This window comes from Lingula anatina, chromosome 2 (assembly GCF_051362555.1).
Source record: "Lingula anatina isolate TDL-2025a chromosome 2, LinAna3.0, whole genome shotgun sequence".
Lineage (NCBI taxonomy): Eukaryota > Metazoa > Brachiopoda > Lingulata > Lingulida > Lingulidae > Lingula > Lingula anatina.
The window spans coordinates 33,762,482-33,777,187 of NC_141768.1; the positions used below are offsets into that span (position 1 = coordinate 33,762,482).

The window sequence follows — 14,706 nt, forward strand, 5'->3', positions numbered from 1 at the left end:
GATATTCAGAAAATGTGACTAGCAAAGGTCTTCAGGCCCATGGAACCTCTAAGTCACAACTTGAAAATGCCAAAATGTAAACAAGACAGCACTGTTCTGAAATGTTTTTTTTTCCATTTTTAACAATTTTTAACATAAAACAAAATTAACAGTTTACTGCCATTTTTATATGATCAACTAAGAAAATTGATGAGATGGGAAAAATATCAATAAAGCAGTGTTAAATGTCCAATTTCTTCCATTCTGAGATTCTGAACATAGTGAATGATTGAATCTGACAAACTGCAATGATATGAGTTTATTTCCATTTTTGACACTTTATTACACAATACACGATAACAAGTTTACCATCATTTTTACAAAATCAACTAACAATGTTGTAAAGATGCAGGAAATGTCAAACAAAAACTTTTACGTATCTTATTAGTTTAATAATGAGACTGTTAACATGCCTAAGAATTGAATCTGAGGAAATGTGAAAAATATGCTGAAAAGTGAAAAAACAGCATAACTTCTACAATAATGGCCCGATCATGCTGATTTTCGAACTTGACCTGCGTTTTATGAATATTCATCAGCTCTGTAAATATAAAGCCAAAAAGTAAAACTGCCTTCCACTTATCGTGTTTACAAGGAAAGTGCACGGCATCGCCATCGGCATCGGCATCGGCGACGACAGACGCAGGTGATGGCAATATGTACAGACACATCTGTGTCTGTACATAAAAAGGAATAATTTGGCCCGTAGAGCAGCAATGAATCGACTATCTACGGAGATAATATCACCAGAGATATTCACGGAAATATTAATGTTCGGAGCCGAGATTTAATTACTGTACCCTGTAGGGACGACGTGTGGGGAGGCGTGTGAGAGGCGGAGAGACTATTAAAAGATTAGGCGTTTTTTCTTTCATGTACGTCCGCCATTTTTAGGTCACCGGCTTTGTAAAGCCTGGCTTAATTCGTTGAGAATGCGCTCTAATACAACTAAGATATGTTAAATTTTTAGTATATTTGCTGGAGGGAATGAGTATTATGTAATGTTACTTTATATTTTTTTATTAATCAAAATTTTTTTGTGTGCATATAACAGTAATGAGAAGTTTCATATAAACAGAATATGATATGATTAAATTATGATTGGGTATTTTTAATTAAGCATGATTTTAAATAAAATGGTTTAACTGTTATGATATAGAATTTTATGGAAATAGATTATTAAATTTTAATTGTGAAAGTTTTGAGGCACAAAACTTATTTGAGCAGGAGATTAATTATGATAAGGTTTATTTAGGTGTAAAGCTGAGGGACTGTGGAAGTATTCTTTTCAGACATACTTGAATGAAGTCAAAAGTTGAAGATGTGCTGGCATGCATAAGGTGTGTGTGAAAGTTATCTTCCAGAGTTTCTCAGTGGAAAGTAAAAGAAATAAACATGAAACAATGTTATTTTGACTAGTAATCTGTAATAAAAATCTAAGTGAAATTCAATAAAGCTACTATTCTGATTTTGGAACTAAACAGCATTTCTGTTGTTTCTGGCTCATCGCCATCGCCCGCTGATACCCCGACGAAATGTTTAAAATTTCAGATAAGTACTGCATGGAAGTTTTTGTAATTTATGCCGTGTAATGTTTATGAAATTTGCAATATTATGGCAAAAAATCATAAAAATTGAACCATGCGAAGCATAGTTTATTTGATGCGCAATATTTATAGTACATGATCTGCACAGAAGCCATGCGCTTGTGCGGTCGCCATTTGTTTTGTTTCCATGTCATTATATTTACATAGAGCCCTGATTGTCTTAATTGGCCACAAGCAATTTGAGCCAAAGGCCCATTCACAGGCTGCTCTGCTGCAGTTGAGTGATCACTGCTGGTCATTGGTCACAGGTTTTTAGCTGAAAACTGTGGACACTTTTGGTGAAATTTAGCATTTAAAAAACTTCAATATCTTTGTTGCTTGTTGGAATATTTTAAAAATTCCAAAAGAATTCATCTGTTTTTTGCATTACCTTTCAGAAGATATAAGTATTATAATTTTCTGATCAGTTTGAAATTTTTTCTGATATACCTTACTGAGAGAAGATCTCCAGTTGAGAAGTGAGGAGTAGGTGTTTTTAAGGAGCGGATGTACCCAAATATAGCTAAAAATAGCCATTTTTGGTTTTTTATGTCTAATTATTGGTTAAACGTGTATTTAACGTTTAACAGAATAAAATTTTTACATTTTGAACAAAAAATTTGTTTTTTCTGATTATTCTGATGCTGCACACATCGACAGCGGTGGCCTGGTATATGCCCCGCCTTCGTTGTCAAGGGCCGTTGGCATGGGTAAACTCGGTGGGCGGACCTTAGCAGCATCAGCACGTCTAGGGAAACAATAGAACAGGGATGCGCCATGCCCCCTTTGTCATAAACAGCGATCGGCAAAGCAATGCCTATTGTTCCGCTTAAGCTGTTTTGATAGTCTCTCTTGATTGTGATCAGCGCTAAGATGAATCTTTTCCGACACATTGGATTTGCTCGAAATACTCGTTCTCCCTTGAATATTGCTTGTTGTTACATGCGTTCTTTCAATTTTCTTGTTAACTTTTTGAGATACGCAAAAGAAAAGAAGAAAATTCCGTTGCTTGCTACCCGTGACAACAATCGTCATTCTTTCTATCCATTTTCGCCAACAGGTCGATGCAGTTTAGTGTTAGATTTTAAAAATATACATGGGGGTAACTAGGCATACGCACGGATGCACTGTGCGTACATTTTTTTGGCCAACCATGATATTATTTTATATAAATTGTGTATTTGTCACGGAATATGAAGAAATTATCTGCTTATTAGAGTCACCTGTATGGAATATACTGGAATAACACACAAGATTGTTTTGCGTAAATACAAGACTTGAGCCCGCACCCTAGCATAATTATTCACTGGGTGGCGCATAGGTTCAATACATGTGCATTAAAGAAAGTAAAGCAAATAAATCTAATGATATCGCTAGACTCCGCGCGAACTATATCAGGCTGAGGTCATGAAAGAGCTTAATATAAACATTTTGATTTTTCCGAATTATGAGCTGGAGAATTAGCCTTAGCATCAATTCTAGGTACAGTTCTGGATTCATGTACGCACTTTAAAGGCCCACAATTTTTTTTTTTTTCTTCAACAATTATCGCAGAATTTTTCCTGACTCACCCAACTTTAGACATTTCCTCTAACAAAGCCTTTCTGGTTGCGTCTATTTCTTGTTGTTGGTGGTCCGATCGGCGTCCTGTAACACGACCGTGTTTTCGAACCATTTTTCGCTTGGCAAATGTGGACAAGACCGCATGCGATGCTGCTATTGTGTGCACATCCTAGAGCGCATCCCTAACACTTGCCCCGACGGCAATTGACGTGGCCACTGATTGCTTGGGTCATTAGGGCTTACTTGATTGCCTGTCAATCATTCTGGCAGTGCTAGCGGTAACCCCTTGAAGTTACTAACAGGAGGTGAGATTGATACAAAAATAAGATTTTCTGACATCCAAATACATGCAAACAAGCTAATTCCAACCGGCAAAAGAGTACTTATCTTCGCGATCGTCAGAACGATAACAGGTAAAGCTGTCAACAATTTTATTTGCTTATATGGACAATTAACTTCACTGAAAGGGTTTTTGCTCGTTTTCTTTGCTTTCAATATTGACGAGATAGCGTTATCGTAGCAAGCTATAACTGTCTACCTGTACACCTGAGGGAGACCAAATTCACCATGTTAATTATGAACAGTATGCTCTAAAAGTGCTTTTTAAGAAATTTTGATTGATCCTCTCTTTTCTAATTTATAGACTTTGAAAATGAAAATTCCCTAATATTTTGATGTAATTTCACGTTTTTATAGATAAAATCAACAATAAGTGTCTGAAGAAAAATCCCTGACTCCATACTGTAGTACTTTGTTCAAGTGTCATAATGACATCAAAAGCAAGTTTATAGCTGTCCAGGTGCCTGAGAAAATCAGGTGTATAAAAATGGTGTTTTTGTCCCCAAAATCCCAATATTACGTCACACGATGAAGTTAAAGCTGTGTTCCAAGCATAATTAGATATTTTGAAGATCCGTTAAATGAATGTGACAGGAATAAAAAAGCCAAGACCTTTATTTTAAGAGAAAATCTCAAACCTACATTCCCTCCTTAAGTGATTGTAGTTGTAAGTGCCAGATTCCTTGCTTTAGATTTACAAGGTGTAAGTGCTAGATTCCTTGTTTTAGATATACAAGGTGTGAGTAGTTTTCATGACTTGCGTGAGTAGCGCGCCTGTTTTGAATGTAACTGAGTCATAACACTACAGGATTTTGCACAAGTAGGGTCTCTCCTGCATTTTACTGTTATTTCCAACGTTGTATGGTGTATTGTTAGTTGTACAGAAAAATCACTGTTAGTTGTTCTTTTTGGGTAAAAACATCGATAGTGCATGGAAATTAGGTCATCTGATTCACTCAGTAAAAACAATTTCAGAATTACTGTATAGGACTGGATCTTATGCGTAATTAGTGGTGATTGTAATGGTTATTTAACTTATGGGGACTTTCGTTTGTATTCGGCTAATACGCGGTAGTGCCTTCCGCATATCACCGATAGTTAGCCAGTTCGGTCACTTCCAACGGTAGAAACTTGATCCATGGTGTACGAACATGTTTTACCGATTTTAAATATCCAGTCAGCATTAACGCGATACCAGTTACTAGTACCAGTTACAGTTTTCACATCATTAATATTTTTTATTATTTTAGATTATGGTATCGTCGAGTCCTGATCAGGAAGGCATTCGTTTCCATGCAGAGGAGGCTGATACAGTGCAATGGCTAGCATGTTTCATGCACTAGCACTCCCATTCGGAATACAATATCTAATATGTACTGTTTGTGTAGCAGGAAAATATTTGCAAATTATTTTCAAGAAAAGGAGAAATTGATCAACAGCAAATATTGCTATTGTTGAACAGTGGAAATGAGTTTTTTCATTTAATTTCTAAGCAAATTCATTTGAAATTAAAATGACTCAACATTAAATTTTTGAGAAATTGATCACGATAAAAGTCATAATCTCAATCTATGACATAGATGTGAAACATAAAATGAATTCCTTGCTTTTTTACCTTATTTCATTAAAACATACCATAATGCATATATTTATGGCACTTGGAAATAGTGGTGAGAGCTGGAAGGCATTGTATGTTAAATACCAGGCTGGCAGCAGTGAGACACTTGCCAAAATGGCAAGTCTTGAAAAATTAAGCCGTACACGCTGTACCATTGAATTAAAGGACAAAGTGTAAAACTCAAGGACTTTCAAAGGAAAAAACAATTTCAAACTCTTCTTAAAGCCTGTTTGAACCCTGCAACTTGTGAAATGAGAACGACAATAAAGCAGTGCTTCCCAACTTCTAAGTGTCAGTTTTTGTTTTAAAATTTACAACATGTCCAAATTATTGATAGTATTACTGAATATGTATTTACAAGAGTTACCTCTGTGTACTACTATGCAAACGAAATGTATCCATATTTGATGGAAATTTTCGGTCCGGCAAATTTTTCATTACTGCCGGTCCTAATGTCCGGCAGTTCTGAAAAGTTTTCAGCATGTCTGTACAATACAAGAACGTATTGGTATAATTGTCAACTAGAAAGCATTGCTGTAGCTCATTTACTGTACAGACATAAGAGATGCGAATGGCAAAACGTTAACTGAACTGAACGTTGAAATAAAGGCTAAAGCACGATCGAGTTAATATATTCTCCACTGTCTCAACGATTTCACAGTAGTTGAGGGAAGGGAGGAGGCGGCAGATTTTTTTGGAAAAGATTTCTTACCTTTCTCTTTCTTCTGACTCTTTTTTATTTTATAATCTCTTTCTCTGCGTTGACTTCACGTGTTGACACCGAAAATTTAATGTTTTCATGAAGCTACTAGTAATTAGGTCACTCAAGGCGAACTAGAAAAAAATCTTGTACTGTAGTTAAAAATGAAGAAAATAATAATTAATGACGCAATATATATTTGTCTTGTTTTAATACTCCATGAATAATATTTCTTTGTTCCACAATATATTTTATACACAATCGGCTTTTTACTGTATTCCGCATTTTAATTATGTTCCGTTGTTCAGGTGTTCCATCTTTTAGTTTCTGCCGGGTTTTGTTTAGTTTTTTTTTTCTCCTTTAAAACAGTGCAAGACGGTACAGCGTTAAAATAGTCTGAGATACATATAAAATGTCGTAACCACTGGTACTGTTTTATCTGTTTATGTTTTTATGATATTTAAATGGCTTTGATCTGATAAAGTCTCACTAACCACTGGCAATGTTTACAGAATCAATAATTGTCCTTTAAAATGTAGAAATGGTTAGAAATGGATAGAAATGGAGCGAAATGGACCAATATAGATCTCCTGTTAAGCATAGTAAACCCCCTTGAGATCGTATTTGGGTTCTAGATCATAAAAATAATCTTACATTTGCACCAGAAAGGTGATTTGCTGAACTTTCTAGAGATACATCGTCGGAGGCTGTAATTAGGTCAAGGTCGCCAGTTTCGGGGTGGACTCCAAATCGAGGCTGGTGTTTGGAGCCCATTTGCTCCACAGCAACAGAATTAGAATGTGAAGACCTCATACATTTAACATATTATGGATTGTGTAATTGGTCCGATTTATCCAGACAAGAGCAGTTTTCTTGTTTATGTAATTGACATGTTGAGTAATTTCATGAGAAGAACATTTTCATTAAAATTAATTTGCAGAATTACTTATAAATTAATTAGGTTAATTGATATGTACAGCAAGACAAATTTGTTAATTAAAGCAAGGAGTTATAACAGAAGGAGATTACACGCGTTGGGGCGGAGCCCGTATTACGGTCTCTCATTGGTCGGAATGAATAGAACCCAGAGAACAATAGATGCCTATCTCTGTTACGCTTAATTGCTACTCTCGTTTAAATCTCGTTTGTTAGTATCTGTGCCTTCGTCTGTTGATTTTTGAGGACAGACACAGAAACGGATTCCCAAGTTTCTAAAAAATGAGAGAAATACAGAATTTATATGATATTACGTTGGACAAGGTTTTCAAAAAACAGGTAAGTGCTTTTAAATGCATAACTACACGAAATATGAAGATAAATTGCAACTTTTATGTCGTAGGGTCTCACTGTGTAAGTGTCCAGCTACACGTTGATCTCGCGAGGTGGTGTGTGGAGAATAAATATTGCATGAAAAATATTTCCCACTCATAACAAGTGCCTATAAATATAGTATCAGATGAAGAAAGTTTGGTCTTTATACAGTTGCAATTGTTAAGTAATTTGTGACAATAGCAAAGAATAAAACTTAGGTGCACTTTCAGTAGTCGAATAACAAGCAGATGCTTAAGCCGCCATCTTGTTAATATTTCGAAAAAAAATTACTCCAAAAGACATTTTCCTCCTACTTTTTGAAACTTGTGTCACATGACAGTCATAAAATTTAACTAATTGTTATGTGTGCAACACACTTGCTTGAGCAGTATTGTTTTTTTTGCGATTTTACATGTGGTCTAGCTTGGATACGACAATTGACAATTTTCACGAGTTCCGATCAAAAAGTGTTACGCTTGTTACGGCCAAAAGCCTTACCGCTTTTTGTACTTTTCAAATGCAAGATTATAAAAAAATTTTGTGTGTTTAGATTCTTGAACATCTTGGTCGTGGCGTGGTATATATTGCATGGGTATTGCTCCAATATTTCTTGAAAAAAATAACCCGATTTGTTCAGAATACCAATTTTTTACTCTAGTGTTATGGGTAAATGTACCATTTTGGCCTTTACCTTTTTCGTGTTTAAAACTAAAAAGACTTATCATGACAGTTGGTCATCATTTTTCTTCTCACCATGATGGGTGGCTTTGGAGTGGTAACTTTGTTGTTAAAGTAAGGTGCTCAGTTATTTTGACTGGAAAAGTTTTGCCTCCACCCAGCATTTTCCATCATGGCGGTCCAGTATCTTTGGTATTAACCGATTACAGTGACGTCATATTTGCTCCGTAACACTAGTCCCGCGGCCATGCTGGAGGGAATGAACGACGGGGAATAGTAGCGTAAATATAGGTAAACCAAATAAAATAAAGTAAACTTCATATCACGATCAAGGACACCAAAGGGAAAAGGATATATACAAGCTGAGGCTTCAGCTGATCAGCGGGATCGACCGATATGAACTCAAGACAGTCTAAAAACGTGAAATCCTACTAAATGCTACTTACCCAACATCGTGTTGTCAGAAGATAGTTCAGTTATCTTGTACTTCATTTTTCTTGTTCATTGGGTAATAACAGTTATAGTTTGAGAGAGTTTAATGTGTAATCATAAGTTTAACCATAAATAGAAGCAACTGTTTTCATAAAGGATAGATATAAAAAATTTGAGCTGATCATTAGGATAAACCCTTGTGGATTCAAGGAAGAATGTATGATTGTCTTATGACATGAAATATTGCTGTTAGTTATGACTTATCTTTACATCGTGAAGCTGTCAGAAATTATTTCAGCATTCTTGTACTTCATATTGGTTCATTAGAAAGTACATGTAACAAGACTGTTGTTCATTCATATAAGCAGCATTGTTAGCATTTTATTATTAGTTCAGTCATTCACAGAAGCATTTGTTAGGCACTACAAATATCCTCAAACCTCAGTTTAAGTGGGACTTAGAGAATGGGAATTTGCCATGGGACTGTACACTTGATATCAATGGAGCAATAAAAACTATGTCAATGATGAAAAAGACGTGTCCTTTGTATCAAAATAAAGCTGGTGAGTTGTGTTGTAAATAAGTTTTCAAAATACATCTACTGCCATAAAAAGTATTGTATCAAACTGATTTTATAAAATTTTATATACCATTTGCATTGAGAATATTTTGCTAGGTATTCAGTGAACAAAATTCATGTATTTTAAATTTACTTTAAAACTACAATATCAGGTATTTGTTGTTCTCTTTTTTTAATGTAAAGCCTAACTAAATTGGGGATTTTCAGATGCTATTGTTTATACAGTACAGAAGTAAAGTATGCAGAACATTTGCTCTATACCATCATCAACTTTTTAAATTATTTCAGCATTCTTGTACTTCATTTTGGTTCATTAGAAAGTACATGTACATGTAACGAGACTGTTGTTTGAGAGACTTTTATATTCACCATGAATGCAACCATTCATATAAGCAACATTGTTAGGATTTTATTATTATTCAGTCATTCACAGAAGCAAGGCATTTTTCACAATCATGTATTTATGATGTCCAATGTAAATTAATAATTCAGTTCATGAATTGATTTCTGCAACCATTTGCTTTAACATATAGGAAAAGTGCACATTTTGTATGAATAAAAGTGAACATGAAATGCTGAGTTCTGAGTGTCGCTTCAATTAAATAACTCCTGTCATGCACTGGATTTCACTCTCCTGATGTTCAGATCCTGTCTCCTCAGCTGGTCACAGAGATCTAGGAATATTTTTTGCTGTTTCTACCTTGTGTGTCATCTAGCTGCCTTTTGTACCTGTCATCAAAAGCTTCGGTTTTTTTTTTTTTTATTAATAATTTACTTGCACCCAATCAGTGTGGCTTGGTGGGAAATGCCTGATCAATTTCCTACATGAAAATCTTAATTAATAGAAAGATAACAATAGTGATTTTTATTCATATTATAACTTACAACATGACAGTTGAAAGGAGCAGAATTTAACATTTTTACAGAGGAAAGTGCAAAATTATTTCATGAGGTTATTAAAGTTATATGTCAATTACACCTGAGCTAGAATTTACTTGCAAAATAAAATTACTCTTATCACTACACCAAATCGAAAATTAAGCCACTAACTTCCAAATACACTTCATACAGGTAATTGATTTAATTGGCCCAGCTCAGCTGTGTACAGTACAAATATAGCCTTGACACTAATTGGGAATAATGCTAACCAGGTATAAAAGAGGTAGGTGACAGCCGATAAAATCTAGAGAGCACCGTAACTGATAACAAATTACACCCAAGGCAATAGGTGAGTCTTCATTATAAAAGTCGAAACCCTGCCTTGGTATTTCCACACGTTTTAACAAATTAACACACTCTCCATCCACACTTTTTGGGCACTACTTTAAATATATACGTGCGCCCCAAACGTAAACACCTAGGTCTTTGGTGTTCTACTGTTTTTTCTTTTATGGTAAATCTGCACAGTTGGCTCTTCATTCTTTGCTACAAAATAAATTAGTTTTATCCTTTACTTTTCCGAAGAGTCTTGATTCAAAGCCACCTCGCCGTCTCTCCTCCGTTTATGGTTTTAGTTCCTTCACCATGGATTTTTACCACTGCAGGCAGTCTGTGAACGCTTGTAAAGTAAGTTACCTTCTCTCGATCAAATACCCTGCAGTAATTCATCATTTTGCTCGGTTAAATATGAAAAAAATACAGAAAACGAAAACTGAACTACAGACATGGCATGTTCATGCGCAGCAGACGATTCCGGTCTCCCTCCAGTATGGCTGCCGTTTGTTTTGATGACGCAGGCTCTAATGGGTCAATAGTTATTTTAAACTTATTTAGTCTTCCTTTTACATATATATGTTTTAATTCATATTAAACCTTTGAAAAAAGAATACACATGAATCCTGGTGCTGTCTTAATTTAAAGTCTTAAGGTTTTAAGTTCACCTAGGCTCCACCAATTACTCTACCTGTTATCTCACTACACATCTCCCTTTGGGTCAAGGTGTGTTAGACACACCTTATTGTGTAAGACACCTCTATAATTAAGGGTACTTGCTTCTCTACTTTAATTATACTTCACTACTTTGGCATGTTAGGTGGCAAGCTTGGATGTTTCAGTTCATTTTAAGAAAGAAGCTTTGCCTTGGTGGTTACAAAAGAATAGAACTCTATTAAGGTTTATTCATTACTTGAAAGTAAATATTTCATCTTGCAGTGTTGAAACAGAAATTCTCTCAAAATTGATAATGAATTTTACATGCTTATCTTAACACTGCTCAAGTTTTTTTCCCCTTCTATTATAGATATGGGAGAGGGCTGCATTGAATGTATGAATTATGGTCAGGCTGGAAAAAATTAAAAAATGTCAATGAAAAAAGGAGGTCAGCGTGTCTGGGGTAAGTTACTTTTCTCATAATGCCTACGATGCATTAAACATTCACTAACAACAGTACAATTTTTTTTAATTTTTTTCAAAATACAACAACCTTGGGCATTTTCCTTTTAGCAACTGGCCTCTCTGAAATCCCCTTTTTGTCCTGTCAGAAGAGTAGGAACCAGGGCGGATTTAAATAATTTCTTGTAATAAGTACAATTTCTTTCAATTTCTTGGAGTTATTAGCTTGTGATCATGAATCTTGATATTCTATATAAATTTAGTTGTAAACTGTTCATTTATGTGGTGAACATTATTTCAGTCAAGTCATAACAAGATACATTAAACTTCACTGCGTAATTCCATAATGTCTACATGGATACTAGTAGTTCATAATGCTATTATGATGTTTGTTTTTTTCTAACCTACAGGTTTCTCTTTTTTCTGAGTGGCATGGCATTGGCAGGCAGAAGAAAAGGTCCTGAAGAAATTCTCACTTGAGTTGTCCTTTTTGGAGAAGAAACTGGATAAGACTGGCCAACAGAGATTGCATTAAATTAATAGTGCTCCTTCATGACATTTTAAAATATTTTCAGTCACCTAACTGATTCTATACATTTCAAAAGTTGACATAAATTTTATGTTACTGTCACGTGGAAAAAAATTCAAAACCTATATATAATTTGTTGAGTGCCATGGTATAACAGTCTACTTGATTGCAAGTAAAATTTGGACTGTTTCAGTGAAATTTCTTTAAAGCAGTTAATTTTTTCAGCTGTAACATGTACTCCAGTTCATTTTATAAATGTTCTTACTAAGTGTTGTCTTTACTTATAATTACCTTTTGAAAATCCCATGTTTTTTATCCTATTTGTAAGAATTAGCCACTTTAACTTCTAGGTTTTTTTTTTCATCCAGCCCATTAGATTCTCAGACCTTGCTGGCCTGTGAGTGGAATAGTATCTGGCACAGACTGGTATTAGCAAGTCAGATAAAAAAAGAATATAATTATTTCTATTTGCACGGTTGAAAAAAATGCCAACATAGACTGCATAAAACTGGAAAACTATAGCAACTTAATCATTCTTATGACTTCATTAATTACTGCTTATGTGTAAAATTTTGTTTTTGTTCTTCTATTGATATAATAAAATGGTTTTACTCACAGATGCTACTATCATGATGCTTGAGTATAGAGTTGACTTAAATGATATTTTAAGTTAATATAGTAAATAATAGTTTGAAATTAAAAATTCTCATCTTTATTTGTTTCACTTTAAAAAGCTCAATTAATACTAAAATTTCTGATATATTTTGTACATAAATATATTTATGAATGAATATTCTTAATGTTTAGCACTGTGTACTTGTTTACCGACAAATATGAAGTGTTAGTATGTGTCAAAATAATCCTAAAAAAAAGGGAGATTTCCAAGATAAAGAAATTTATAACGAGTATTTAGTAAATTGACATGTCGTGGCATTGCTTCAACCTTTGATTAAAATTTCACTTCAATGCATTAGGATATTAAAATTATACCGAGTGAGAGAAAAAAATACTTAAAGAAATTTAAAACCATGCAGTCACAAAGCTTAGGCACTGTCTCAATGTATATGTTTATGGGACCCAAGGGCAGGAGGGTCCAAACGTTTATGTATTAATATTATGTTCTTTGGCAGTGAGGACAGACGTTCACTTGAATGTCATTTTCACAAACCACAGTTGGGACGTTTTCTTTTGACTTATCCTTGGTGATTTTTCACTGTGTTGTGCAAAAGAAAAGCCATCTATCACCGACTCAAAAAAACTCATGGCGACCATCCTCAGTCACCACCTTAAAATCGCTTTCTATGATATCGTTCCCTCCCAGCCAATCGTCCAAATAACTACCTGTGAAAAAAATCGTCAGCATACAGCGCTGCTTTGACACTACTGATTTCGAATTCTAAGGCGAAATAACGCATATAAAATCAATCTCCGGGCGGAGGAGAGCGACCCAGACGAAACCTTGAGACAGGAGGCCCCCCGTAGCTAGCTCCGCCCACCGTAACAGACATCGGACAATAGAGAGGCTTGCGTGTAATCTCCTTCTGTTATAACTCCTTGATTAAAGGGGGCGAATTAAAGCGACACTCCATGGCTTTGATTAATGCCAAATGCTTATTTTTGACATTTTTAAAAGTGATGAAACCCCTTACAAACTTATTTATGAAGCATATATACCTGATGTTGATATTTCCATTGGAGTCTATTGTGGGAAGTTAAATAATGACTCACCAGTCATTTTAGGCTGGAATAACCCTTAGTGAATTAAATTAAAGGTTGAATCCAAATGCAGAGAGGGATAGATTTTTGAGTACAAGAAAAGTGCTATTTTTCCCAGGAAAATTATTTTGTTGTTAAATCCCATGGGTGTCTCTTAACAGACATTACAGACAACTTTAAAGTTATAAAAGTTCTTGATGAAGTCAAATAGCTAGGCTGGTACATGGCCTACCATACATTAAATAAAACTATCTTTGATTAATTCAGTGTTATATCTGCATCAATTTTAGATTGATTATTGTACAAATTTTGACTAAATCAAATTTTCAGGCTCTTTTCCCAGGTATGGGAATTTAATTCATTTATGCCACTGAAAATAGAGCAGGGATTCTACGAACAAAACAAAGGTTGCATAAAAGATTAGGAATTATTTAGGGCATACCATCATTGTTTTCCTGTGCCCACTTGAAATGGTTTTATCAACTGTTTAAAATTAAAAACCTGCCAATTAACCTTTTGTTTCCTGTTATCTGCCACTTTCCCTCAGGATGTATATACATGCGTTAAGATTTTTCCCTTGACCGGGTAGCAAGCAGGCATTTTGCACAGAACCAGTGCAATGGTGAGGGAAAGGATATGTTGATTTTAACCAAAGATGATGTCCCTGGGGGTGAAACTGCCAACACCAAATGTTAAGGAACATACTAACAGTGTTTTGGAACTGGTTCACATGACGTGGACTAGGGTTAGCAGGAAAAGGTAAGAACTTTTTTTTTATTCACGAAAATTAATTAATACAACACAAATTATTACAACACAATAAGAGACAACTACACCTTCCACACGTCACTCACACACTACAAGTGAAGTTCTTACATATGTTGATTATAAATACATGTATAATTTTTTTTAATAACAGAATCTTAGTATATAGGCCTAGGCTATGTACAACAAATGTTCTTTTGTATTCATATCAATATTTTTTCTATACTGTCCCATTTTTTTCTTAGATTATCTGCCTTTTGAGGACCCAGTTGGTAGAAAGATTGAAAATCTATTTTCTTTTGCTTTTCCAAATACTTTTTGCAGGCATTCCAAAGAAGTGTGATTTTATTCTGTCTACATAGAGTGAAATATTTTTTTATATGGAGAAGCAGTAGATTAATACCTAAAAGAGGGCTGTCGTCCAGGATTCCAAATATAAACAGGCACGGTTGTTGTTGTAATGCAACAGAGTACTGTGTACGTAGGTTCTGAATGAGACATATGTCCAAATAGCTTGAA

The 14,706-nt window shown here is 34.8% G+C and overlaps 1 protein-coding gene and 2 long non-coding RNA genes across 3 annotated transcripts in view; 1 reads left to right on the top strand and 2 right to left on the bottom strand.

Annotated features, from left to right (window-relative positions):
• LOC106162098 (uncharacterized) overlaps window positions 1-5,964 on the bottom strand; it is a 189,048-nt gene extending 183,084 nt beyond the window's left edge. The window contains exon 1 of the mRNA XM_087003117.1: window positions 5,858-5,964. The gene's annotated coding sequence lies outside the window, so the exon portion shown is untranslated. The remainder of the gene's footprint in view (window positions 1-5,857) is intronic.
• An 880-nt stretch (window positions 5,965-6,844) lies between these two features.
• Window positions 6,845-12,323, top strand: LOC147763628 (uncharacterized). Its single transcript, XR_015332964.1, has 3 exons — window positions 6,845-7,120; window positions 11,086-11,178; window positions 11,588-12,323. It is a non-coding gene; the product is annotated as an uncharacterized LOC147763628 (long non-coding RNA).
• On the bottom strand, window positions 9,236-10,336 carry LOC147763629 (uncharacterized). Its single transcript, XR_015332965.1, has 2 exons — window positions 10,204-10,336; window positions 9,236-9,667 (listed from the first exon to the last, which is right to left on the bottom strand). It is a non-coding gene; the product is annotated as an uncharacterized LOC147763629 (long non-coding RNA).
• Window positions 12,324-14,706: the final 2,383 nt, after the last annotated feature.